Source organism: Phocoena phocoena, chromosome 17, assembly GCF_963924675.1.
Source record: "Phocoena phocoena chromosome 17, mPhoPho1.1, whole genome shotgun sequence".
Lineage (NCBI taxonomy): Eukaryota > Metazoa > Chordata > Mammalia > Artiodactyla > Phocoenidae > Phocoena > Phocoena phocoena.
Window position 1 is genome coordinate 45,248,085 of NC_089235.1, and position 27,374 is coordinate 45,275,458.

Here is a 27,374-nt window from a genome sequence, read left to right on the forward strand (position 1 = left end):
TTAGCTGGTGGCCATCTTGTTTTCCTCCAGGAAGTGAGGGAACTGGTGTTTGGGGATGCTGTCGGCAGCTCCCGGCTTCTCCATCTCGGCACCCATGGCCAACTGGGAGCCGTCCATCTTGGAGGTAGCAGTGTTATTCACCACAGACCTGGCCCCCAGCGACACCGGGAGGGTGGGAATGCCACCACGCTGGATCACGGAGATTTCGTTGGTCTTCATGGCCAGGTCACCGTTGAGCATGGTGGTGTACTGGTTCCACACAACAGGGTCCACAGTCACTGAAGGGGCGAGGATTTCCTTGGGAAATATCTCAGGGACCCTCTTTCCATCCGTTCCTAATAGAGCCATGGTGTTCTCCATGGCCAGCTTCCTGCCACGGCGTGCCGAGCTATTGTTGGCCCATGCATCATATAATGGACTTTCAAGTTGCCTTTGGTGGTAGAAGCTCGCCCACAAACATTACACACGAAAGGCTTCTCCCCAGTGTGTGTCTGCTCGTGAATCTGAGGCACGCTTGCAGGTGAGAAGTTCTTTCTGCACCTTGTGCAGCTGTGCTGCTTGGCCTGTCTTCGGGGCTGGACCACTAACAAGGGTGTCATACCTGGGGACATGGTCGCAGGACCAACAAATGCACCAGGAACTTCAACTTTGACATAGGTTGGCTGGGCTCAGGTAAATATCGGTGGGCCACTGCTCCGACCTTCCATCTCAGTGCGGCTGTTCTCGGAGCTGTCCACTTTGCCACCAGCATCAGGAGACTTGGACTTGACACTCTCCACTTGGCTATTGGCTGGGGAGACTGCCCAGAAGGATGTGGTCTCCAGGACATCTTGACTTCGGCTCGGATACTCCTGGTCCCCAATCACTGAGGAGGAAGAGTCGTTGGTCAAGCCATCACTCTCCACTGAACCATTTTCTCCGCTGCTCTGTCGCTGCAGGACAAGACCAGCGAGACCCGTCTTCCCCGGGGCATCTAGGGAAGCCACCGAGGCCAGCCCTAGAGTAGGTGATGGCGAGTGGATGCTGGGAAGGGGCATGGGGACCTTCGAGGAGCTGCCAGGGGCCTCCTGGGAGCAGACTTCATCTACATCGATGCTCTCGACATCATCATGACAGACAACGCTTGTACTGACATTTTCATCGACCGTCATTGGCTCGGGACCCGTAAAGTCACAGGGATTCTCCGGCAGAGGCGCGTTGGGAATCTGGCCGCCCATGTGCATCCGGACGTGCTGCCGCAGCATGACCACATTGGTAAACTTCTTCTGGCGGATGGGGCACGAATGCTGCATCTTTATGGACGTGTTGGTCCGGTGCACCCCGAGGTGCGTCTTCAGGTTGCCTTTGGTGGAGAAGGCTCGACCACAGATCTTACACTGGAACGGCCTCTCCCCGTGGGTACAGTAATGCATTATGAGGGAACTTTGGCAGCTTAAGACACGGTGGCATATGAGACATTCGTTGGGATCGGCGGTGGTCTTGTCGATGTTCTCCACCAGCTGCTGCAATTTCAGGGTCTCTGACACCGGCTCAGGTGTCCCACTCCCCTGGAAGCCACCAACCCTCAGGGAATTATGGTTTAACCTCACCCCGGGTAGGATGGATCCATCCTCACTTTCCGGAGAAGGCCCGGGCTGCAGGTTGTTGGGCAACGGCCCACCATGAGGTCCTTGGGTTTAGTCCCCAAAGAGATTCTGAGGTAGCCCTACATTGGGGGTCCCCATCGCAAAGATGGGCTCTCCTTAGAGAGATTCATCTACGGAGACAGGGCCAGAGAGCACGTAGGGAAGGCCACCGCCTGCCATCATCTTGTCGTGGAACTCGGCAAACAGCTGGGGGTTTGCCTTCACCTGGGGATACTGGCTGCCCTCGGTGGTGAACCAGTGGCCGCAGGCAGAGCTCACGAAGGGTATCTCTCCGGTATGAGAGCAGAGGTGGATCTGCAAGGAGCTACCAGTCCCCAAAACCTTGCTACACTACTTACACTTGTGCTTGTAGAGGACTTTGTCCTTGGGTTTGACATGTACCGGGGAGACACTCGGTGGCTTCCTTTCTCTTTCTTGGACAGGTCTAATGCCATGGCGGAGAAGGGGCTCTGGAAGAGCACAGAGCCTGGGGCCTGAGGTAGCAACATCCCCGAGGGGCGCGAGCGGACACTGGGGAGCACCTGGGTCCCATCTGGCTTCAGGGTGAAGGGCGTCAGCACCGGGGACGCGGAGCTGGCAACGGAAGGGATGCTGGTGTGAGGTAGCTTGGCTGGTTTCAAGGTGTCCAGGGGGCAAAGCTGGGCTCCCCGCTTTCCGGATGAGTAGAGCCACAGCCGCTGAAGCCTGCTGGGACACGTGGCCGCCCAGCATCTTCAGGGAGTCGGCTCCGGCCACGCCGCTGGAGTGGAGGGTGTGGGAGGCCCACAGGTTCACCTGCATGCAGATCTGCTCCGCGAGCTGGATCTGCTGCTGCTGCAGACACAGGATCTGCTCGAGGACCCAGGGGATGCTGCTGGCACCGGGCAGCAGGGCTGGGGGCGCGTCCGCGCTCCGCCGGTTCACGGCCGCCTCGGTGTCCCGTAGTGCTTGACGCGTGACATTGGTGTTGGCCACTTTGCCTTTGGGTAAATAGCTTATGTCCTGAGGTGTGGGTGGCAGGGCGGCCTCCGTCTTGAAGTACATGACGGACTCTGCCCCCGGCCTCTCCTTCGTGTCCCCTGAGCTGCCATCATCCTCTCTGTGACCATCCTTCCTGCTTGGGCTGTGTGACTCTGGTGGCTCAGCACAGCCCCGGAGAAATCTTCTGAAGGCACCGGGCCCTCGCTGTCGTTCATGATGAGGACAGGTGGATGTTTAGTGCGATTTTTCTTATGGTCTAAGAACTCTGAGAAACTGAACAACTTGGCACAGCGTTTCTCACAGATGTGAGTCTCCTCCCGCCGAGGCCTCTTTATCCCTGCTCGGTCCACAGTCACGTCATCGCCACCCCCTGGGGAGTTCATTGGAGCACCCGGCTCCCCCGCCGCCGGCGCCGCGTGTGCATGCTCCGGGGCCCCCTACTGCGGCTGCGGTCCTCCTGGTCGCCCTGCTCCTCCTCCCAGGTGATGTGTTGCGGTTTCGCCTGCTTGGCGCCTCAACGTGGTGCGAGCATCGGGGCTCCTGGAGAGCCGCGGTTATTTGCCCACTCTGCCACAAATTCCTGGAGCTGGGACATTCACCCCGCTTCGGCAGGAACGCGCATGTCCCAGTAAATTCCTGATGCTGTCTTTAAGTTCTTAATTTGTGTGGTAGGTAGAATAATGCCTCCTCAAATATGTCTGCATCCTAATCCCCATTGAACGTGGCACATTACATGGCAAAGGCGAATTAAGATTGAAGATGGGGACTTCCCTGGTGGTGCAGTGGTGAAGACTCCACATTCCCAATGCAGGGGGCCCGGGTTTGATCCCTGGTCAGGGAACTAGATCCCACACTCATGCTGCAGCTAAGAGTTCGTATGCCACAACTAAGGAGCCTGCAAGCCGCAACTAAGGAGCCTGCCTGCCGCAACTAAGGAGCCCTGGAGCAACCAAATTAATTAATTAATTTTTTTAAAAAGATTGAAGGTGGAATCTAGGTTGCTAATCAGCCAACCTCAACATAGAGAAATTATCTTGAATTATCCGCATGGGCACAATGCAATCACAAGAGTCCTTAAAAGTGGAAGAGGGAGGCAGAAGAGGAGACAGAGTCAGAGAAAGAAATGTGACAATGGAAGTGAGTCAGAATGATGTGATGTGAGAAAGGCTGAACCTGCTGGCTTTGAAGATGGGGGGAAGGGACCAGAGCCAAGGAATGTGGGCAGCCTCTAGAAACTGGAAAAGGCAAGGAAGCCGATTCTCCCCTGAAGTCTCTAGAAGGGAATGCAGCCCTGCCAACACCTTGATTTTAGCACTGGGACCCATTTTGTACTGCTGACCTCCAGAACTGTAAGATAAATTTGTATCCTGTAAGCCACTAAGCTTGTGGTAATGTTACAGCAGCAAACAGAAAGCTATTACAAAACCGCATCTAGATTCCAGGAGATGTTTTGCAAGACTGATGGCCCTTTTACTTCACTTCCTCACCGCCTCTCCCTCTCTGATTCTATAAAAGAAACTGGCATCCAGACCCAGATAAGATGGTTTTTCAGACACACTAGTCTGCCATCTTCTCAGTCTGCCAGATTTCCAAATAAAGTTGTATTCCTTTGCCTCAACACCTCATCTCCGATTCGTTATCCTGTCGTCCAGCGAGTAGGGCGAGCTTGGACTCAGTAACAAATTTGGCTTAGCCAGCCAGGAGCCTTGCTGCTCATGGCTAGCCAGCCCCGCTCAGGGAATATTGGGGCAGGGCCCTAGCAGCTGCCAGGACCATTGTCCTGAGGATCTTCCCTTCAAAGTTCCCTTGAAGTGGCACCAGCTACCCCAGCACTTGGCAGTCGAGGCAGGGAACCGACAAACTTCCATTTGGGGAACTTCGGTTCCATCTGGGGCTACAAGTCGACGGACTCGATTCGATTCTGGAGGGTAAGTCACTCCGGTATGCATGCTAGGAACATATTTCCCCCTCAGTCTGGGTTTTTCCTTTATGGGAAAGCCAATCTGGTGGGGGTACCCTGCTGTAGGGGGGAATTGTTGTTGGACTCTACCTGATTCTGGGAAGTGGTTCACTGGGAACTAGTTCATTGGTTTTGTAGGGTAAGTCTACCCGATTCGGGAACTGGTTCGTTGGTCTTGTCTTGGTTTTCTCTTGGTTTTCTGTGCATCAGTGCTAGAATTTGTGCCTTTTGTGTTGGAATTTGTCTGCGTCTTTTCTGTCTTGGTGTTATCAAACTTTTAAAAGTGGAAAATATCTATCCTGAAGGAGAGCCCTTTGGGGAATATATTAGATAAATGGGCAAAACATACCCATGAGCCTATGACTAAGAAAGACATGATGTATTATTGTAATAGGGTGTGGACCCAATATATGTTAGGATCAGAAGAATGATGGCCCCTGAATGGCTCACTCAATTATTACACAATCTCACAGTTAGAAATGTTCTGCAAAGAGCAGGGAAGGACTTCCCTGGTGGTGCAGTGGTTAAGAATCCGCCTGCCGATGCAGGGGACATGGGTTCAAGCCCTGGTCTGGGAAGATCCCACATGCCGCAGACCAGCTAAGCCTGTGCGCCACAACTACTGAGCCTGCACACTAGAGCCCTCAAGCCACAACTACTGAGCCCGCGTGCCACAACTACTGAAGCCCGCACACCTAGAGCCTGTGCTCCGCAACAAGACAAGCCACTGAGAAGCCCGTGCACCGCAATGAAGACCCAACACACCCCAAAATAAATTAATAAATATATAAATTTATTAAAAAAAAAAGAGCAGGGAAAAGAGATGAGATTCCATATGTAGGAGCATTTATGCTATATTGCATCAGAAGGAAAAGGAGTCAGAGGGCTGCCACCTTATGGTGCAGGGGTCTGAAAGGAAACCCAAGGGGAAACCTGTTCTACAAGTGAACAGAAAAAAATGAGAGTGGGGACATGTTATTTCAAAACTGAAACCCCCCTCCAGCCTATCCAGCTCCCCCAGTGGCCGAGCTGGCGGCACCAGCAGTTGTTCCAACCGCCCCCTCCCATGCCGCCAACATATTCACTGCCTCCTGTTTCCCCTACCCAAGGGGATCAAATAGAAGTTTCTATGGTAACCTCTGGGGCACAGGGACCTGGTTTAGTATCACCATCTAAGACCAGACAGGGCACCCAATTTGGACCGGGAGCCACTTACGCAGCAGGGCAATTTCCCTTGCCCCAATATCTTGTAAGAGGCCATCAGACTTCCTTGCACTTGAGGCATCGGATTCTGATTTCCCCACAGGGGGCCGGGTAACATTGACAGTGGGGAACAAATTGATTGTTTTTCTAATAAATACGGGAGATCTTAAGAGGCTTGTAAATACTAAACAAAGGGGAAACAAAGTCATCCTAGGAGAAACTTGCCTGTATCTTTGAGATGCAAATGTCCTATCTGGTCTTCTCAAGAACCCTTACCTCTGCCATCTTTTTAAAATGCAAATTTTGAAAAAGCGGGTACAGTAATTTAGAACTTGACTTGTTTTCCATAAATATTAGTAGAAAGGGTTTAGCCATCTAGACAAGCCATCTAGACAAGTGAGCTTGATTTGTTCCATCTGCCAGAAAACCAACTTTAATCCTCTTTTGTAAACTGATGGGTTTTACATTGCTGTACCTGACTCAGGGATGAAATTTTGAAATGAGAACTATGATGGCTCTCTGTTTGTCTTTGGATAACATTGCTGAGGTTAATCTGTAAATGAGCTCTATTTAATTGGTTTAAAGAAAAGTAAGTGCTTACAAACCAAACAATTCTAAATACAAGAGAAATTAAGCTAAATGAGTTTCAGGTTCATGTGAACTGGGAAATACATAGTATTAAATTAATACCTGGTATTAATGTTTAATTTTGTTGACCTAATTAATATAGACATGTCTTTAGAGCCATCAACATTAAGTATAGTACTTTCACTGCATCTAGGTTTAATAAAATTTCAATGAAATCTTGTTATATCTGTTGCAAATTTGTTAGCAAGAAAAATAACTTGATATGATGAAACTTTAAATATAAATGAGATAAGAGCTTTTAGGTAAACCATAAGAATAATTATGTTCTAAAAATCATCTAAAATAGTTTCTCCAGATTTTGGTAACTATTACTTGCCTCTTGGTTGTCACTGGAAATTAAGGTTTTTAAGAATTGGGGATTCTAATTTAAATATATAATTAAAGCTACTGAAAATAATAAGACATTAAAAAAAAACAAACACCAAATCCAACAACAGACGTAAGAATCATACACCATGATCAAGTTGAACCCATTCCAGGGTCACAAGGATGTTCAATATATGCAAACCAATCAATGTGATACACTACATTAACAAAAGAAAAGACAAAAGCCACATGATCATCTCAATATATGCAGAAAAAGCATTTGATAAAATTCAACATCCACTCATGATAAAAACTCTCACCAAAGTGGGTACAGAGGGAACATATCTAAACAAAATTAAAACCATTTATGACTAACCACGCCAACATAATACTCAATGGTGAAAAGATGAAAGTCTCCCTGCTAAATTCAGGAACAAGATAAGGATTCCCACTCTCACCACTTCTATTCAACATAGTATTAGAAGTCCTAGCCACAGCAATCAGACAAGAAAAAGAAATAAAAGGTATCCAAATTGGAAGGGTAGAGGTAAAACTGTCACTGTTTGTAGATGACATGATACTCTATATAGAAAACCCTAAGACTCCACACAAAAACTATTAGAACTAATAAATGACTTAATCAAGGTGGCAGGATACAAGACTAATATACAGAAATCTGTTGCATTTCTTACAATTATACTAAAATGAAATATCAAAATAAAAGATAGTAAAAAACATTTAAAATTGCATCAAAGCAAACAAACAACAACAACAACAGCAACAAAAAAACTAGGAATAAACTTAACCAAAGAGTTAACTATAAAACTGAAAACTATATGCTGAAAACTATAAAACATTGATAAAGGAAACTGAAGATGACTCAAAGAAATGGAAAGATATCCCATGCTCTTAGATTGGAAGAATTAACATTGTTAAAACGGCCATACTATACAAAGCAATCTACAGATTTAATGCAATCCCTATCAAAATACCCATGACATTTTTCACAGAACTAGAACAAATAATTCTAAAATGTATATGGAAGCACAAAAGACCCAGAATTGCCAAAGCAATCCTGAGGAAAAAGAACAAAGCTGGAGGCATAACCCTCCCAGACTTCAGACAATACCACAAAGCTACAGTTATTAAAACAGCATGATGGGACTTCCCTAGCAGTCCAGTGGTTAAGAGTCCATCTTGTGGGGGCTTCCCTGGTGGCACAGTGGTGGAGAGTCCGCCTGCCGAGGCAGGGGACACAGGTTTGTGCCCCAGTCCGGGAGGATCCCACATGCTGTGGAATGGCTGGGCCTGTGAGACATGGCCGCTGAGCCTGCGTGTCCAGAGCCTGTGCTCTGCAACGGGAGAGGCCACAGCAGTGAGAGGCCCGCGTACCACAAAAAAAAAAAAAAAAAAAAAAGAATCCATCTTGCAATGCAGGGGACACCCATTCGATCTCTGGTCACAGAACTAAGATCCCACATGCCGCAGGGCAACTAAGCCAGGGTGCCCCAACTACTGAGCTCACGTACCACAACTAGAGAGCCCATGTTCTCTGGAGCCCACGTGCCACAACTAGAGAGAAGCCTGTGCACCACAATGTAGAGCCCACACATCTCAATGAAAGATCCCACGTGCCACAACTAATACCCGATGCAGCCAAAGAATAAATAAAAAAAAAAACACTTTAAGATAAAAACAAACAAACAGCATGATACTGGCACAAAAACAGACATATAGGTCAATGGAACAGAATAGAGAGCCCAGAAATAAACCCACACACCTATGGTCAATTAATCTACAACAAAGGAGACAAGAATATACAGTGGAGAAAAGACAGTCTCTTCAGCAAGTGGTATTGGGAAAGCTGGACAGCTACATGTTATTCAATGAAATTAGAGCACTTCCTCACACCATTTAAAAAAATAAACTCAAAATGGTTTAAAGACCTAAATATGACATGACATCATAAAACTCCTAGAAGAGAAAATAGGCAAAACGTTCTCAGACATAAATTGTAGCAATATTTCCCTAGATCAGCCTCCCAAGGCAAAAGAAATAAAAGCAAAAATAAACAAATGGGACCTAATCAAACTTAAAAGCTTTTGCACAGCAAAGGAAACAATCACCAAAATGAAAAGACAACCTACGGAATGGGGGAAAATATTTGCAAATGATGCAATGCAACTGACAAGAAGTTAATATCCAATATATACCATCAGCTCATACAATTCAATATCAAAAAAAACAAACAACCCAATCAAAAAATGGGCAGAAGACCTAAATAGACATTTCTCCAAAGAAGACATACAGATGGCCAACAGGCACAGGAAAATATGCTCAACATTGCTAATTATTAGAAAAATACAAATCAATACCACAGTGAAGTATCATCTCACACTGGTCAGAAAGGCTATCTTCAAAAAGTCTACAAATAATAAATGCTGGAGAGGGTGTAGAGAAAAGGGAACCTTCGTACACTGTCAGTGGAAATGTAAGTTCGTGCAGCTGCTATGGAAAACAGTATGAAAGTTCCTTAAAAAACTAAGAATAGAGTTATCATATGATCTAGCAATCCCACTCCTGGGCATATATCTGGAAAAGATGAAAACTCTAATTTGAAAAGATACATGTACTCCAGTGTTCATAGCAGCACTATTTATAATAGCTAAGACATGGAAACAACTCAAGTGCCCATCAACAGACAACTTGGTTTAAGAAGATTACATATATATATGTGTATATATATATATATATATATATATATATATATGATACACACACAATGGAATATTACTCAGCCATAAAAAAGAATGAAATATTGCCATTTGCAGCAACATGGATGGATCTAGAGGATATCATACTAAGTGAAGTAAGTCAGACAGAGAAAAACAAATATTATATGATATTACTTATATGCAGAATCTAAAAAAGAATACAAATGAATCTATATACAAAACAGAAACAGACTCACAGACATAGAAAACAAACTTATGGCTACCAGAGGGGAAAGGGAGGGGGGAGGGATAAATTAGGAATATGGGATTAACAGATATAAACTACTATACATGAGATAGATAAGCAACAAGGGTTTTACTGTATAGCTCAGGGAACTATATTCAATATCTTGTAATAACCTATAATAGAAAATAATCTGAAAAAAAAAGTGTGTATATAACTAAATCACTTTGCTATAACCTGAAATTAACACAGTATCAACTATACTTCAATTTAAAAAGTGGGGGGGCGGGGGCTTCCCTGGTGGCGCAGTGGTTGGGAATCCGCCTGCCGATGCAGGGGACACGGGTTCGTGCCCCAGTCTGGGAAGATCCCACATGCCGCGGAGCGGCTGGGCCCATGAGCCATGGCCTTTGAGCTCGCGCGTCCAGAGCCTGTACTCCGCAACGGGAGAGGCCACAACAGTGAGAGGCCCATGTACCGAAAAAAAAAAAAAAAAAAAAAAAGTGGGGGGGCGGGGAGGTTAGAAAGCTAATACAACTTATAAATGCTCAGACTATTGTACTGAGTAGTCCAGTGTTCCCCATTGGGTACTTTTCTAGCCGTTTGAATGTGAAGCAGAGAATTGGTTTTCTGTATCTTGCAAGGCTTGCTTATAAATCTACATAAGGCCCACAGCTGGCAATCCTTTTGTTATTTGTTACTTCACCTGTCCAAATCCAGTGAATTAAGAACCTTTTTACTGTGTCTGATGCTGTTTTTAACATTAGCAAATCTGTACAAGCTGCACAAGGACATTGAATATTAAATTCTTTAAAATTTCTTTGCCAAGTTTCACTTAGTTCATGATGATTATACTCTCCAGGGATGTTTCTGTCTCTTCTGTTAACATGGAGGATGTCATGTCATCTATTGGTGAAAGAGGACCGCTCTTTGTTCTTTTTCTCGGCAAAGCTCCTCCCCTACTGCCATCACGAGGCACTAATGGGTGCTCAGCCTCCTCATGGTTACTGGCCCTGGCACCACTGTTTGGCTCAGAGATGGGCAATAAGCCAGCTCTTCCCTGGTACTTCTGAACCTGGGGCCTGAGAGCAAGTGTTTCAATCTCTCTGATGGTGAAGTAGTGAAATACTGGGGATAGAAACAACGAGTGTCTCAGCTGAAAGAATAAAGCTGAACAGAGGAGCAGGGAAAAGTGAGAGAGCAAGAGAGGAAAACCTCACATTCTGAGTTCTTGGCACCTCTTATGCTTGAGGCACAGCTTAATCGAAGACCTTCCCAAAGTTCATTTGTATGAGCAAATAAATTTTTTTGTGTGGATTTGGTTTGGTTTTTGCCTAGCTTAGTTTGAGTTGGTTGGGTTTCAGTCAACTGGATTTTAGTCTGCAAGGAAAAGAATCCTGATGAGTACTGACAGGGGTCTATAAAACTCAAGTTTTCATTGATCTTGCTTCTAACCATGAGTTAGGGGTTTCCAGATCTGCTAAAAATGCCACCAAATAATTATCACTATTATACATTCTTTGGACAATTTTCAAAGTCCTTTCACAAGTCAATTTTATTCTGGTATCTTGTTTTCAGTAATTTTCAAGAGTGTTTTACAGAACCATGTTTACTGAAAGTGATTTATTAAAAATAAGGTTATAAGGATAAAAGTTGGGAAATGTTGAACACTATCTCTTGGAGAGTCACAATACAGATGATCATATTAAAGTCTCTGAGAAGTGTTGTATTAAATAAAACTGATCAGATAGTTTACAAAAATAACTGATGGATTTTAAATGTATGAAAAAAAGTTCAAGTTCACTTAAAAGTAAACACAAATTTTAAGACTATCACTATTTAAACCAGATTGGCAAATAAAGAAAATCATGTTACTACACTGTTTTGGGTAGGATATGAGGAAACAGGAATTTGCATGCATTGTTGAAGGCAATGTAAATTGCTATATTATCTTTGGAGGACGACTGACAAAATTTATGATAAAAATACACACAAACTTTGACTCCCCCCTTCTGCTTACAGAATATTATCTTATAGATATGCTTCTGCAATTGCGTGAGAATATTCATTTCAGATTTTTTTTTTCTAATAAAAGACTTGAAATAACCTAAACGACCACTATATTGCACTGGTTATATAAATTATGATTCATCCATACAGTGGAATAGTATGTGCCCATTAAAAAGAATGATATAGATCTAAACCAAGATTTCAGCGGCACCATTGCTGTTCTGGGCTAGATAATTCTATATTGTAGGAGATTGTTCTGCGCACTGTAGGATATTTAGCAGCATCCCTGAACTCTACCCACTAGTTGCCTGTGGTACCCACACCCCCCAAGATGTGACAATCAAAGATGTATCTAACATCACCCCCAGTTGAAAACTACTGATCCAAGTGAACCAGTATTTCCCCCGAGATATATTAAGTGAAGAAAGAAAGATGCAGAAGTGTGTTTAGTGTGCTACCACTTATGTAAGCTATTTACCTATATCTAGCTATATATTGATTAAATAAGATGCTTATAAATGTGTACAATGATTCTGGAAGCACAAGAAATGTACAATTCTTGATTTTGTGAAGAACTGGGGGACAGAAGGTGAAGTGAGAAGAAATCTTACTTTTCATTTTATGTGCTTTTCTACTGTTTGAATTTTTATCATGTGTTGAATATATATGCATTACTTTTCAAAGAAGCCTAGAAACTGGTTTAACTTTGTTTAACCCAACAGCTCCTAAATTATATAATTCCATGATTTTCCCCCCTGAATAACACGCAGAATGTACTTTAGGAAACATTTCCTTGGTTCCCTTTCATTGTCTCATTTTTGAGGATCCAATAGTTTTCTTATTTGAGTCTAGGAAGTTACTAGTTTTAGAAGGTTTTGATCTGAGAAGTACAGAGAAGCCCATTTTTTTTTTTTTTTTAAGAGAAGCCCATTTGACAAACTTGACTTAAGCAGAACCACTGTAATTGAGTTCAGTTATGCCAAATGGCTAAAAGTTTATTAGTCTTGCCTGCCTTCCAAAACCCTGCTGATGCAAATTAAGTTGTTCTTTCCATACAGCATTCACTTTTAGCTGGCCTGAAAAATTTTCCCTCCTCTGTTTCTCATAAACATGGTTTCCAGTTGTTCTGTGGTGATGCTTGAATCCTTGCTAAACTCTGCTGTTTAAAATTGAAGATGGTACTTTCTTATTAGAGTAAACATTTACTAAGGGTATAGTAGGTGTCCAGTACCGTAAAAGGCAAACACTTTCTCTGTTACAACAACCTTGCAAATGTGATATTATTGTTCCCATTTTTCTGATGAGGAAGATGAGGTTACAAAAGTCACTTGCCCAGGGTTACTCAGCTTCCACGCGATGGGTCTAGGATTCAAACCCACCTCTTTCACCCTGGAGAAAGCCTGCACTCTTTCTGCTGAATTCTGATTCCTTACCCTATTCCGCTATCACAGGTCTTCTGTTTCCTCAAGAATAATTTTTCTGCTACTTTAAATGCATCTCAAGCAAGATTTTTCCAATTCTTCAAGGATTGCGCTAAAGGCAGTCAGAGGTTGGTAAAAATGCTACTTCTGTATCCCATAACAAAGCATGTGTTGTCAAGAGTCAAGTCTTATCCCCTGTCATGTGTTATATTTTGAAACAAATTTGTAAGACCACTGACACCCCCCCCACCATCTGAGCCTATTATTATTTTAATCTCTGCTGAAGAGATACAACTGCCCAAACTGATTAAATTAAAATGCAATTTAGGTTCAGAAAGTTGCGTGTCTAAAGGAATAAAATGTACAGTTTCCATAAATGAGTTCCTAAGATTCTAGCTGTCCAAGGTACATTTGGGTGTCTGCAGCTATTTGCAAACTGAATTGTCTTTGTTCCCCAAGATAGGGATGATTTATTCATCTCTGCATTAACCAATCTCGACCAAATATTCATTGCCCACCCAATCTGTGTAACTTTTCAAAGGACTGAGATACAAATGCCTTTTGTTCAGCCACAAAGGACATCAACTGAGCCTAATGTTAATAGTTTCCTCGTGCAGTTACATTTAACAAGACACACAGTCCATTAGGCTCTTGTTTAAGGCCTTGGGCATAAAATGAAAAATTTTTCAGCAATTAGTTTGGCAGAATTTCTGGCTCTTGAGGTCCCTGAGGCAACCAGTTAAAAATCAGTAATGTCTAACGAGATCACTTTCATCGTGTTTCTTTCCAATTCACTGTATCAGGCCTTTCCTTTGGCAGTTTTCAGCTATTTCAGTCCTCTTTATAGATTGTATAGTGTTTTCAAAGTATTTTCAGGAGGAAGCTAATCCCCAAAAGTGTTCTGCAATAAAAGAGTTTCATAGTTAAATAAGTTGGGGAAATGCTGCATTCTATAGATATTTTTTGGATAGCTGCAATATGCACAAGCAAAATAAAGGCCCTGAGAGGTGCTATAATAAAGAAACGTGTTTAATTTGTTTTAATCTAATTTCTCTGAAATTTGTTGAACCAGAGATGACCCCTCTTCTCCCTCTCTCTCTAACACCCATTAAATCTCACAGTGAATTTATTTACCTTTGGAAAACACTGACATTGGTTACTGCAAGGTCAAGGGGACAGTTTACTCCTTTAACCCTTTCTGTAGCGAGACAATTAGGAAGTTTGGAGGATGCAAATTCACGGAAACGCCAGACTTCAAGTGAGACTCATGGCAGGGTGCCTGCCGTGTAGACATTTGCTAAATGTCCACTGAATGAATAATTCCTTCTGTGGAAAAATGAACTTTATTGTTTTAGATCAGCTTTAGTTTACAGAAGAGTTGTGAAGCTAACGCATAGAGTCCCCATACACCCTGCACAAGGTTTTCTCCTGTATTAGCGTCTTCTGTTATTGCGGTAGATTTGTCACAATCAATCAATACTGATATGTTATTAACCAAAGTTCATACTTTAATCGGATTTCTTTTGTTTCTACCCAATATCCTGTTTCTGTTCCAGGACCCCATCCATGACGTTAATACATTTAGTCGTCATGGCTTCTTAGGCTCCTCCTGGCTGTGACAGTTTCTCAGACTAGCTTGTTCTTTTGTCACCTTGACAGTCTGCAGGAGTACCGATTAGAATGGTTCCTTTTAATTTTCCTCTTCCCCTTTTGCTATTTAATTGGTGGAAATCAACCATTGGGGTGCTCTTTACAGTTTTTGCATAAACCTGTGAACAAACTCTTCCAAATGGGAGATGAAGGACCCCTGGATTGGGAGAGCCAGGAGTACAAGCAAATGCTGAACGAACCAGGGTGTGGACAGCATTGCAACTGGTATACTATTCTTCTTGTTTGTACCACCTTTTTTTGTTTGTTTTGTTTTATAATTTTTATTGGGGTAGAGTTGATTTAAAATGTGTTAGCTTTAGATGTATAGCAAAGTGAATCTGTTATACATATACATATATCCACTCTTTTTTAGATTCTTTTCCCATATAGGCCATTACAGAGTATTGAGTAGAGTTTCCTGTGCTATACAGTAGGCTCTTATTAGTTATCTATTTTATATATAGTAGTGTGTATTTGTCAATCCCAATCTTCCAGTTACCCACCGGTAACCATAAGCTTATTTTCAACATTTGTGGTTCTATTTCTGTTTTGTAGATAAGTTCACTTGTAGCCTTTTTTTAGATTCCACATATAAGTGATATCATATGATATCTGTCTTTCTCTATCTGACTTACTTCATTCAGTATGACAATCTCTAGGTCCATCCATGTTCTTGCAAATGGCATTATTTAGTTTTTTTATGGCTGAGTAATATTCCACTGTATATATGTGCCACATCTTCTTTATCCATTCCTCTGCTGATGGACATTTGGGTTTCTTCCATGTCCTGGCTATTGTCAATAGTGCTGCAAGGAACATTGGGGTGCATGCATCTTTTTGCTTGCACTGCTTTGCTTTTCTGCTTTCTCCTTTTTTATCTTCTTTTGTTACTAGCAGGTGCCTTGGAGGTGAGGAAATGAGTATTTCAGCTTTTCACATCCCTCAGTGAGTCCTCTTTAGTTTACATCTCTCCTCTGTATCAAGTGCATACTTGGAAAAAACAAAGCCCACTGGGATTTGACCTTGGCAAACTCTTGTGCTCCTGTGGTCTTCATCTCTGGTCTTCATCTTAAAAAGGAGAAATGCCTTGCTAGGCTTATTCTGGTATTTTAACCATCCCTATGCCTGTGCCTAGAAATCTTGCTATGAGGTCCCTAGGCTCCAAGGATAAAACCAGATCTTTTCTGATGTTACCATCACTGGGGGTTTTCTTTCTCTCAAAAAAATAAGATTTATGCTAATCAAGTGAATGTGTATACTTCTTAATTTCTATTTTTAAAAATAGTATCCTCGTCTTTTTTCCACGGAGGCTTTCCTTGTTGATTATTATAGTCTTTTAACATTAAGGTTTTACCACTGAAATTGCTGCTTGTTTCTTCGTAAGGGATTCAGTGACTTCTCATAGAGAGACCTCACTCCTCACCTCATGTGCTGGAACAGGCAAATTTTGCCAGGAGTTTTGAGTTCATCTCTGTCAACTGGTCAGTTCCTCAGTTGAGTAAATACTAGACTGTTTCAACAACATTTGCTCAATTAATCATCTTCTCTAACTGGCGTTATTGCTTGTTTGGAACAAATTTCTTTATGACTTTGCTTAGTCTTCTCACTGCCTCCCTCTTTCCCTTTCTTTCTCTTCCTCATTTACTTCCACCTTGTTTTCTCTCCTCTGCGCTGAGCTCAGGTGTGATTACGTCCAATAAAAATCAAAGCGTGAAGAATGGTGTGCACTCTGTAAAGTTCTCAGGCAGTTATTTGCAGTTTGTTAATCAGAAAGGATTTCTGAACTGAGGCTGTTTTGGGGGATGGGGTAAGGGAAGAGGTTTGGTCGGGTATTTCTGCTGCTATTTGCTTATGCTAGATATGGGTAAACTTTTTTTGCAAAGGGCCAGACAGGAAATATTTTAGGCTTTAGGGGCCATACAGTCTTTGCTGCAACGGCTCAGTTCTGACCTTGTAACAGGAAAGCAGCTGTAGACAATACGTAAGCAAATGAGCATGACTGAGTTCAATAAAACTTTATTTATGAACACCGAAGTTTGAATTTTATGTGATTTTCATTGGTCATGAAATGGTATTCTTTTAAAAAATGTTTTCAGCTATTGAAAAATGTAAAAACTTTTGTTATTTCGTGGCCCAAAATAGGGGGAGAGAGAAATTTGGCCTGCAGATTCGAATTTGTCATCCCCTGGCTTATGTCAAGATTCCAAGATCCCCCTTATACCAGTCAACTAACAACCAACCAGAAACCAACCAACTACCGATCAACCACCAAATAAACAACAAACAAACCATGCAGCAGGGTTAAAGGAGGTAAGGGAAGGTGTCTTGTAGAGGATCAAGCCATCCGAGTTGATAAGGGGGAGGGTGTTACAGGCAGAGGGACTGAGCTGTGCCTGATGCCCTGTGCCTGCTACAGCTAGAGGACAGGGCTAGCCAGAGGCCACTGACGCAGTGACATCGTCACCTCTTGGGCACGTTCACATTAAAGACAACTACCATTTATACAGTGCTCACTCACCGGGCGCCGGCAACTCTGCTTGAAACTTCTGATGGACTCTTTCTTGTGCAGTAGGTGTGGTTGTCCCTCTACGAGAGACACAGAACTGCTGAATGCCTTGCCAAAGTCAAACAGCTGGTGACAGAACCAGGATCTGAACCCCGGCTGGTTGACCCACAGCCTCCTTCTGTCCCCCACTCCATGCAGCCTCTTCTAGGAAAGATCTCAGAAAATCAAGGCAGTTATTGTGTCCACAACCTCATCCTGCCGGAGTTCCCAGAAGCAAGCTTTATCGTGCTAAATAGGAGACAGCTTGTAAAAACTCATCAGCATCTGTTAGGATCAGCAAAGGCTCTGAACTGCTGACTTCCTTCATCTGCCACTTTAGGGGAAGAGGCAAAGAGATGTAATGGGAAAGAACACCTGAGCTTGACTCCTGGCTCAGCTGTTTACTATCTGTGTGATTTACTCAGCTCCCTGAGCCCCAGTTTCCTTACCTGAAAGGTGGGGAATAAGAGACACTGCCTAGCAGACTCATAAGAATTTAAAGAGACGATGCAGGCAAACGACTGGCATAGTGCTTGTCACAAAGTAGGCACTAACTCAAGGCTGCTACCCTTCAAGCGGTCATTGCTCATTCATTCTATAAGCATCTATTGAGTGGCTGCTGTGTGCTGGGCACCGGGTAAGCATTGGGATAAACACAGGAGTCAGATAGTTCCTGCCTCCAAGGAGCTGACAGTTGGTAGAGTGACAGGCACATAAACAAATAAGTTTGACCACGTGCCACAGGAATACGTGGGGCCAGAGTGAGAGCACATATGAAGGAGTGGGTATTTCTAAGTGAACAGGTAAAGGGACACAGAATAGGCTTCAAAGAGGAGGTAGCCGAGTTTATATCCAGGCAACTCAAGCTAGCTGGTCCTGTGCAACTCCTGTGGCTGATCTCTCACCAACATAAATCTTGTCTCAGGGAAAAGATGAAAAAACAACCCACTTTTCCTAAAAGCATTTAAAAAATCTATGCAAATTTTGGAAAGCAAAACAGGAAGTCAAATTATAGGCAAGGAAAACACTCCTTCCTTAGCAAGTCTCTTTACTTTGGAAGTTTCCTGCCAGGATGTTGACCAGAGAGAGAAACAGCCTGACTAAGAATCATTTGTTCCTCAGGAGTTTCTTTAAAAAGAAGCTGATTTCTTTCTTTATTTTCACATTCTCTGTGGCCTTGGGAAACACCTTCTACAAAAATAGAACTATCCAAAAGAGATTAAGGAGAAATGACTCCTTTCGGGTTTAAACTGTCCATATATGACAGTGGCATTACTGCCTTCGAGTCTGCAGAGTTCTTATATAAAGCACATTACAGCGGGAGGGGGCTGGGACAGGCTGCCTGAGTTTGGGTTCTGGCTCCACCATTAAATAGTTATGTGACCTTGGGGCTGTTGGGAGAGATAAATGAGATGATACCCATAAGGTGATGACCAGGCCACCTGGCCCAAGAAATGTTAACATTTAATTATCATTTTGTTTCCCCTTAGAATCCATCTATTACAGCCCATGAGGCTAAGCATGGTCTGTTCCACCTTCTGTGCTCCTGGTCACTCTTTCCTCTTCTTGGTTCAACACACGACATCCTCCCCCACTGAGTCTTCTCACCGCTGTGCCTTTACCGTGACCAGCTCTCACCTCCCCCTTCATCTGTCTGACTGCTATTCATCCTCTGCATCTCAGCTCAAACAACTTGCTCAAGGAAAACCTCCCTGACCTCCCAGCCTAGGTGAGGTGCCCTGGTGAACGTGCCCATGCGTCTGGGAAGTTTTCCATTGTGACAATGTCACACTTGCAGTTACTTGTTCACGTCCGATTTCAAACTAGAATGTAAGCTACGAGAGGCTGCTGGCTCCAGGCATCTAGCTTGGTACCTGGAGTGTAATTATATTCTATAGATACCTGTTGACTGGGCAGTAGGTAAGCAGGTATTATTATCCCTCTCACAGAGGAAGAAACCAAGAAGCCAGTGAGCATAAGAGCAGACTCATGATCACACAGCTAGGGGTCTCAGGACCCAGGACTTGAATCCTGGCCTCTGTCTTGAAACACAGTGGTGCTTCCAGGAAAAAGTCCCAGCAACTGAGTTTAGAGTACTTGGACTCTCATTCATCTACTCTATAAATGTGCAGAAATGTCAAAAACCTACTATCATGCCACAGAAATATTGGGGAGCTGGGTCTCTCTTTCGATGAAAACCCTCTCTTTTCAGTCCCAAGCAGGGTCCTTTCTCAACTCTTTCCTTCTTACTGATAACACAAGTCCCAAGGATGTCTCTTGCTTACCTCTTCTTCCCAGGGTTGCAGCGACTCTTCACTGTGAGTCCCTTTCTTTAATTTGAGTTTCAGAATAGTATAGAGGCATGCATCCCACCCTTCAGTTTCATCCTCTGCTGTGATTGTGAGACAAGCACACAATCCCATTTTTATTTTTATTTTAAAGTTTTTTTTTGCGGTACACGGGCCTCTCACTGTTGTGGCCTCTCCCGTTGCGGAGCACAGACTCCAGACACGCAGGCTCAGTGGCCATGGCTCACGGGCCCAGCCGCTCCGCGGCATGTGGGATCTTCCCGGACCGGGGCACGAACCCGTGTCCCCTGCATCAGCAGGCGGACTCTCAACCACTGCGCCACCAGGGAAGCCCCTCATTTTTGTTTTTAAAGGTTTTTACTGCTTGGTGGAAATAAAGTCACATGAATACATATACACATATACCTAAAGACAAACACGGGGGAGGCAAAAAAAACTTCAAGAAATCTCAAAAGTCTCCAGTAGTAATTGTCCCTGACTTTCATCTTTCCTGTCAGTTATCATTTGAGGGGACTGTCCTGGATGCCCCCATCCCCATCCACATGCTCATGTGGCTGATGGGGGAAGGCCAGGATCAGGCATGGTGCCCTAAGTTCACAGAGGAAAGGCTTTGTAATGAAACTCAAAATAGGAAAGAAGAGAGATATTTAAAAAGTATAATAGGGGCTTCCCTGGTGGCGCAGTGGTTGAGAGTCCGCCTGCCGATGCAGGGGACACGGGTTCGTGCCCTGGTCCAGGAAGATCCCACATGCCGCGGAGTGGCTGGGCCCGTGAGCCATGGCCGCTGAGCCTGCGCATCCAGAGCCTGTGCTCCACAACGGGAGGGGCCACAACAGTGAGAGGCCCGCGTACCGCAAAAAAAAAAAAAAAAAAAAAAAAAAAGTATAATAAAGACCTAGTGGATGCTAATTGCAGAGATTAACCAGAAGATGATATCTTTAGGGAGTGCCACCAGTGAAGAGGGGACCATGTATGGAGATGGCCTAGCTAGAGAAGTAGAAACACTGACTCCTCGGTGGACTTCCTTCTCCCCAGAGAAGAGCTACAGATACTTCCTCCAGATCAAAGACCAGGAGGAAAGCCCAGGAGTTGTGGGGGAATGGGAGGAATCAAAGCAAAGGAAATGTAACCTTTCACAGATTTATATTTTCATAGTTTTCTTCCCATCCTCTTGTCTTAGATTTCCTTGAGACAACTGGTATACCCTATTCCATCACTCTTTTCTTTCTTTTTTTTTTTCCCTGATGGTGGACCTTCTTCTACTTACCAGGTTGTCATGCAAGATACCCAGATAATCCTGTTAGGGTGAAACAATAGGAGCCAATCAATTGGTTTAAGTGTTCTAGACCCAAGTTTCATTTTGCTTCAAAGCAACGAGCAAGGGACTCCCCTGAGGTCCAGTGGTTAAGACTCTATGCTCCCAATTCAGGGAATCCGGGTTCGACCCCTGTCAGGGAACTAGATCCCACATGCTGCAACTAAAAGCCCACATGCTGCAGCTAAAGGATCCTGCATGCCGCAACAAAGATCCCACATGAGGCAACGAAGATCCCGCGTGCTGGCAAGCCAAGACCCAGCACAGCCAAATAAATAAATATTTAAAAAGAAACTTATTGGGCTTCCCTGGTGGCGCAGTGGTTGAGAGTCTGCCTGCCGATGCAGGGGATGCGGGTTCGTGCCCCGGTCCGGGAAGATCCCACATGCCGCAAAGCGGCTGGGCCCGTGAGCCATGGCTGCTGAGCCTGCGCGTCCAGAGCCTGTGCTCCGCAACGGGAGAGGCCACAACAGTGAGAGGCCCGCGTACCACCAAAAAAAAATAAAAAATAAAAAGAAACTTATTTAAAAAAAAAAAAGCAACAAGCAAGTCCCTTCCCTCCCAAATCTCACCTGCAGCATATAGGAAAAGTCAAATTAGGCATTTCTGGTACAAAATTGTCAGGGGGCCTGGGTTCGATCTCTGGTCGGGAACTAGATCCCGCATGCACGCAACAACTAGGAGTTTGCATGCCACAGCTAAGGAGCCCACGGGTCGCAACTAAGGAGCCCATGTGCTGCAAGTAAGGAGGCTACTTGCTGCAACTAAGATCCGGCACCACCAAATAAATAAATAAAAATCTTAAAAAATTTGTTGGAGTAAGGAAAGATGAATGAGAGAGAGAGATTCTTTCCCCTGACATTCATCTGAATGTCTTTTGTCGGCCTGAACAGTAGGGTCATGTGGTTTAGCCCCCGTCCCCGAAAAACATGGCGATTCCTAGGAAATGTTCTATCCATGTGGACCAATGATTGAAGGAATGTTAAGTGTATAAAAAGAAAGGGGGAAGCTATATGCCCTTCCTGTCAAGAGCAGAAACCATGCCTTAATCTTCTTTATATCCCCACAGCATAGTGTAGGGCTTGGCATGAGAGAGCGTATCAATAAAGGTCTGTTGAACAGAAGCAAACTTTGGAAATGAGGAGAGCTGAGAGCACTGTGATTCGATGCAGGTTGAATGACTGCTGGGAATGGCCTTTAGGAACAGAAGAGGCGGAAGAAAAGATTAGGGGAGCTGACTGGAGGTATGTGTTCACAAAAGGGGAAAGCGAGTTTTGGGAAATTTATGTGAGCAGGAAATTAGGGGAGGATCATGACTTCCAATACCCAGGGCCGCATGTAGTGTAGCCTGGCCTGATTGTGTGGACGTGACTTGACCCAGATAGTAGGACCTTATTCCTCAGTGACAGAATAGATGAGGCAAAGGACTGTTGGTTGGGCTGGACAGAGGATGTAATTAAGAAGTAAATTTGGTATCAGCTATAAAATTGGAAATGCAAAAGTAAATCTGGTATCAGCTATAAAATTGGAAGCTCTATCAGGGGCTTCCCTGGTGGCGCAGTGGTTGAGAGTCCACCTGCCGATGCAGGGGACATGGGTTCGTGCCCCGGTCCGGGAGGATCCCACATGCCGCGGAGCGGCTGGGCCCGTGAACCATGGTCCCTGAGTCTGCGCGTCTGGAGCCTGTGCTCTGCAACGGGAGAGGCCACAACAGTGAGAGGCCCGCGTATCGCAAAAAAAAAAACAAAAAAAAAAGCTCTATCAAAGTAAGTTAAGTAATAAGACTATGTACTTCTGGGGATGCTCAATCACAGTATGTTTTAATCAGACAAGACACCATCAAAGAAGGATACCAAGGAGAATGATGGAGAGAGCTATGTTAGGCAACAGTGTGGTCTTTGGAAAAGAAAGTCTTCGACAAATTGTGAAGACAATGAAATGAAGGAGGAGAGAAGATAAAGAATATTTTTAACAGGGTGAGTGAGAGAAAATAGAACAGAATTTTATTTTTTATATTACTGAGGATTAGTTTGACTTCAAGTAACAGAAAATCCCCCAGAGAGAGGCTTATACAAAATATGAGATTATTTTTGTCTCCTGTGACGGTCCAGTTAGGTGACCCAGGGCTGGTGTGGAAAGCGCTTCAAAGTCCTCAAGGCCCCAGGCCCCCTCGGCCTCCCACTCTGTCATCCCTAAGAGTGGTCAGCCTCCTCATGGCCCAGGATGGCTGGGTCCTGGCAGAGGGGCTGGAGAAAAGAGGGCAAAGAGCAGCCACTGGGTGTCTTGTAAGGACGCTGCCGCACGATACTTCTGTCCCCATCTCATCAGTCAGAACTTAGCAACAGGGAAGCTGGGACATAAGGTGTGGTGTCTGAGAACCCATATCCCCAGCTGAAAAACAAGGGATTCTGTTACTGAAGGAGATTTTTAAAAATGGATATAGGGGCTTCTCTTGTTTTCTCTGCCACAGTGTCATAAAATATGTATATATTTTAAAAAGCATGGCTAAGAGGTTGTATCTTCATAATAGCTGAAAATTGTTCTCCAGATCTTAATGAAAATGATTTTTAAAGTGAAGATTCCATCCTAGAATTTTATCTTAAAGCTGATTAGCCTTGAGACATAATAATCCCCTCACTTGCAGATAACACTGGATTTTACTCCACGGTCAAGGCTGTCTAAAGCAGTGAGAGCAGTTGGTTTGCCCAGGTCTTTATGACCCTGGCTTACTAACTCTTTCTCAGAGTCACTTTTAAAAGGAAAATAAATCCATTATCATCATCACATTGTTAAATTCAGTGAACTGTAAACCGACAATGTGAGCCTCATGGAAACCCTGTCCTCACTCGGAAGCACAGCTTTGCGGTAATTGCCACACTGCATTCCTTTGGCTCTGAGCTCCAGCAGGCAACTCCCTTGGTTTACTTTGTGTTGTAGCCCATCCTAGTGCATCTCTCCCCTCTGCTGTCCACCCTGCCCACCAATGCCTGAAGACTCTTCCGGGCATTGCTGACAACGTGGAACTGTGCTCACCATGTAACTAACATATGGTACTCCGGTGCCCACTACCTTAAAACAACTTGTGGCCTGGCCTCCCAGATCCATCAAAATCTTACTCACCCTGCTAATCCAACCAGAGTTTCCTCTGAAATGTTGCTATTACACCTGGTATTTGGGGGAAGATGTTAAAGGTATCTTGTGCTTTCCTCCACCATTCTGTGCCCTTGCCTCTTATTGTTACCACTAGGTGATTGGTCCGCTCACTTAAGTAACATAATGGGCTCTGTGGTTTAAACAAAGTCGGTTTTCCAACAGGAATGTTAAGAACCCCAGAGAAGTAACATACCTATGTTTAAATGCATTAAAAATAGATTTATAATGGTAAACATACATTAATTCTTAACATGAAAAAGTAAGCCAATGTACCAACTAGAAAAATAATTGAAAAAAAAATTTAAGTACAAGCAAATCATTCTATCTTTTTTCTTCTTGTGGTAAGAACACTTAATATGAGATGTACCCTCTTGACAAAGTTTTAAGTGTACAAAACAGTATTGCTAACCGGCCCCTGGCAACCACCATTCTCCTCTCTGCTTCTAGGAGTTTGACTACTTTACATATCTTTCTTTGAAAGAAACCAGTTTGTGTAAGTGTTGTTGGTTCTGCTTGTTAGAAAATGCCTATCATTCTCTCTCTTTCCTCTTCTTCACTCCTATCGATTACCTATTTAAGTGCGAGAGATCTGTGAGCAAAAGGAACTACTAATATCTACTCTAATTAATATTCAGTTTATTAAAGTTGAACACTTGATTTTACCTTTTTTAAGTCTTCAAACTTAACCTATAAATCTAACTTATAAATTCTTTTTGTAAATAGTGATTTATGTAAAAATGAGAATGACAGCTTTTTTGTTATTTGATTAGTGTTCAATTAACTTATATATTTAAAAAGACTAAGTTTCCTCAACTGACCACGTTTATACATGTAATTAAGTTTCCTAAAATATTTTTCAACTACCCTTACAAATTTGATATATTTGATCTTCTGAAGTATTTCAAATGCCTGATGGGGCAACACTTACAAAACCCAGCAAGTAAAATCTTTCTACATCTCAATTAACTCTTACAAATCTAATAAAACTAACTTATACCTGTCGTAAATTGGGTTCTCTTAAACATTCAAACACTATTTAGGAACATGTTCAATTATTTTACAACTTTCAGATGAAAATCACAAATGGAGTACCAATTTATCATTTCAAAATAAAATCACAAGGCTAATTGGTTAGATTCTCTTAAACATTTCAAACTCCTTAAATAACACACACAAACTTAACTCATAAAACTTAACACGGAAGTAATAATACTACAAGTTTGATTGGCTTCATCATCTGCATATTTTTTCTACACCTTTTCCATGGAAGTAAAGTCACTTTAACCAGCCAAGGGGAGCAGGAAGGCAATTCAGGCAGGATGGAGTTATTTAGAACTGCCATACAGATTCTCAGTAAGACATACAAGACTAGGATTTTTTTCCTGGATGGTCCTATCTGAGCAACGGGTTAACACACGGAGCTGCTTTTCATAGTTGGATTGGTTCTGTCTACTGTGTCACCGGAGGAGGAGTGTGCCATGCATCCCAGAGTGTCTTTCAAATTTCACCCTTATCCTAATTTTATCACAGCCTCTTTCACTTTTTAACACATGATTTGGGTAGATAGAATTCTGCAGTCCCCCTTGGGGTGTAGCCTATCTTTTCACCAAGTGATTAGATTTAATTGAATTTTCCATCCCTCTTCAGTTTATAGAACTCTTTGTATCTTTTACTTCATTATCTGTTTCATTGTGGCAGAGACTGGCTGGGTCCTCACCTCACCTGTTTCCTCTTCTTCTTGGGCACAGAGCCAGACTTCATTTCACATCTTCTCCTGCAGTTAGGTGTAGCCATGGGGCTGATTTTCGGCCAATGAAATATGAGTAGGCTGCCCCATAAAACCTCCCCAGGCTCCGTCATCCAGGATCTTTCCTCTTCTGCAGGCTTGACGCTGAGCAGCAGGGCAATCATGGAAGTTATGTATTAAAGATGGTAGAGCCATGAGTTGCAAGGGCTCTGGATTGGAAAAGTGGTTATCTCACTCAAGGTCGCCTGGTGAATCAGTGGCAAAACTCCAACTAGACACAAGGTCTCACGATTCCCAGGCTGGTCTCTTCTTCAAGTTAAGCTGCATCCATTTTGGACTTGACCTGAGTGAAATATAAACTTCAATCATGATGTTAAAGCAATTAGGTATTTTGGAAACTGTTTGTTATGTTAACTTAAATGCCCACTAACCTTTGTTTATTGTCATTAGAGTGAAAAGTCATTAAAGCTGGTGATAGTGATGAATCAAATTCATATAATGTTAGTTAACACTGCACGTCCTGAGTCAACGGAAAACATGAAGTGGACGTGTTGGGTATATGATTGGCCAGAGTCATTCTTGCCCTTTATATCAAAACCTGACCTAACTCATTTTTTTTTCAAACAGAAACTAACACTGTGAGACTTGTACACCATTTTGGATACCTGTTCTTTAAACATCCAATAAAACAAAAATCAGCAGCCCATTGACAATTAAATCAGCTACAATTCATGGGATAAAAATAAACCTATTGCTCAGCTATAAATATTCTCAGTTCTATGATCAGACAGAAGAATTTCTCCAAGGGCTTTGATAAACAGGAAACTATGAGATACAATGGACAATATCCTTGACAGACAAAACAATGTATCAGCTACTCAGAGTCTCTTAAACAGACCAGATGCACATATTCAAGGCATTAAATTGAAAATGATTAAAAATAGAGATTATTTTTCTTCTAAGAAATAAAAATGTAAAGGTATAGTACTGTAACAAAGTTCAATAATAAGGCTCCCATTCTTTTTTTTTTTTTTTTTTGCCTCTGGTTACTTCACACTCTGCTTTTGGCATTTGAGGTTGCTAAAGGTTATGGGTTTCTGAAAGCATTGTTTTCATGCACAAACAGGCCTGTAGTCAGACAGCTTTGTGCTTACAGACCAGTCACAGTTTCCCTCTTTGGTTCTACACCAACTGGTTCTGCCACGTGTGGGTTGCAACTGCCTCAGGAAACACTTTAATCTAAATGGAACAACACACATTAGATTTGAAAATAAAACTACTCATGAATGTATTTCTTTCAAAATTGATTTTGTAAATCTCCCCCCATCACATGCAAAAAATTAAAACTTAAACTTCTCTGTGAGAAGAACCTGCAGGGACAATAAAAACAGACTTTAGTACTGAAATCCACAGGAGAGAGAAAAGAGGCAAATGATGGACATTTAGGAAGAAGTGTTAGAATAAATATTAGTAAAGCAGAGGATGGGTATGTAATGAAGTTCTTTCCATAAATTGTATCAGTGATCAGTGCATTCAAGTAGCA

The 27,374-nt window shown here is 43.2% G+C and overlaps 1 pseudogene; it reads right to left on the reverse strand.

The window, feature by feature from the left end:
- LOC136136906 (sal-like protein 4) lies at positions 1-25,995 on the reverse strand (annotated as a pseudogene).
- Positions 25,996-27,374: the final 1,379 nt, after the last annotated feature.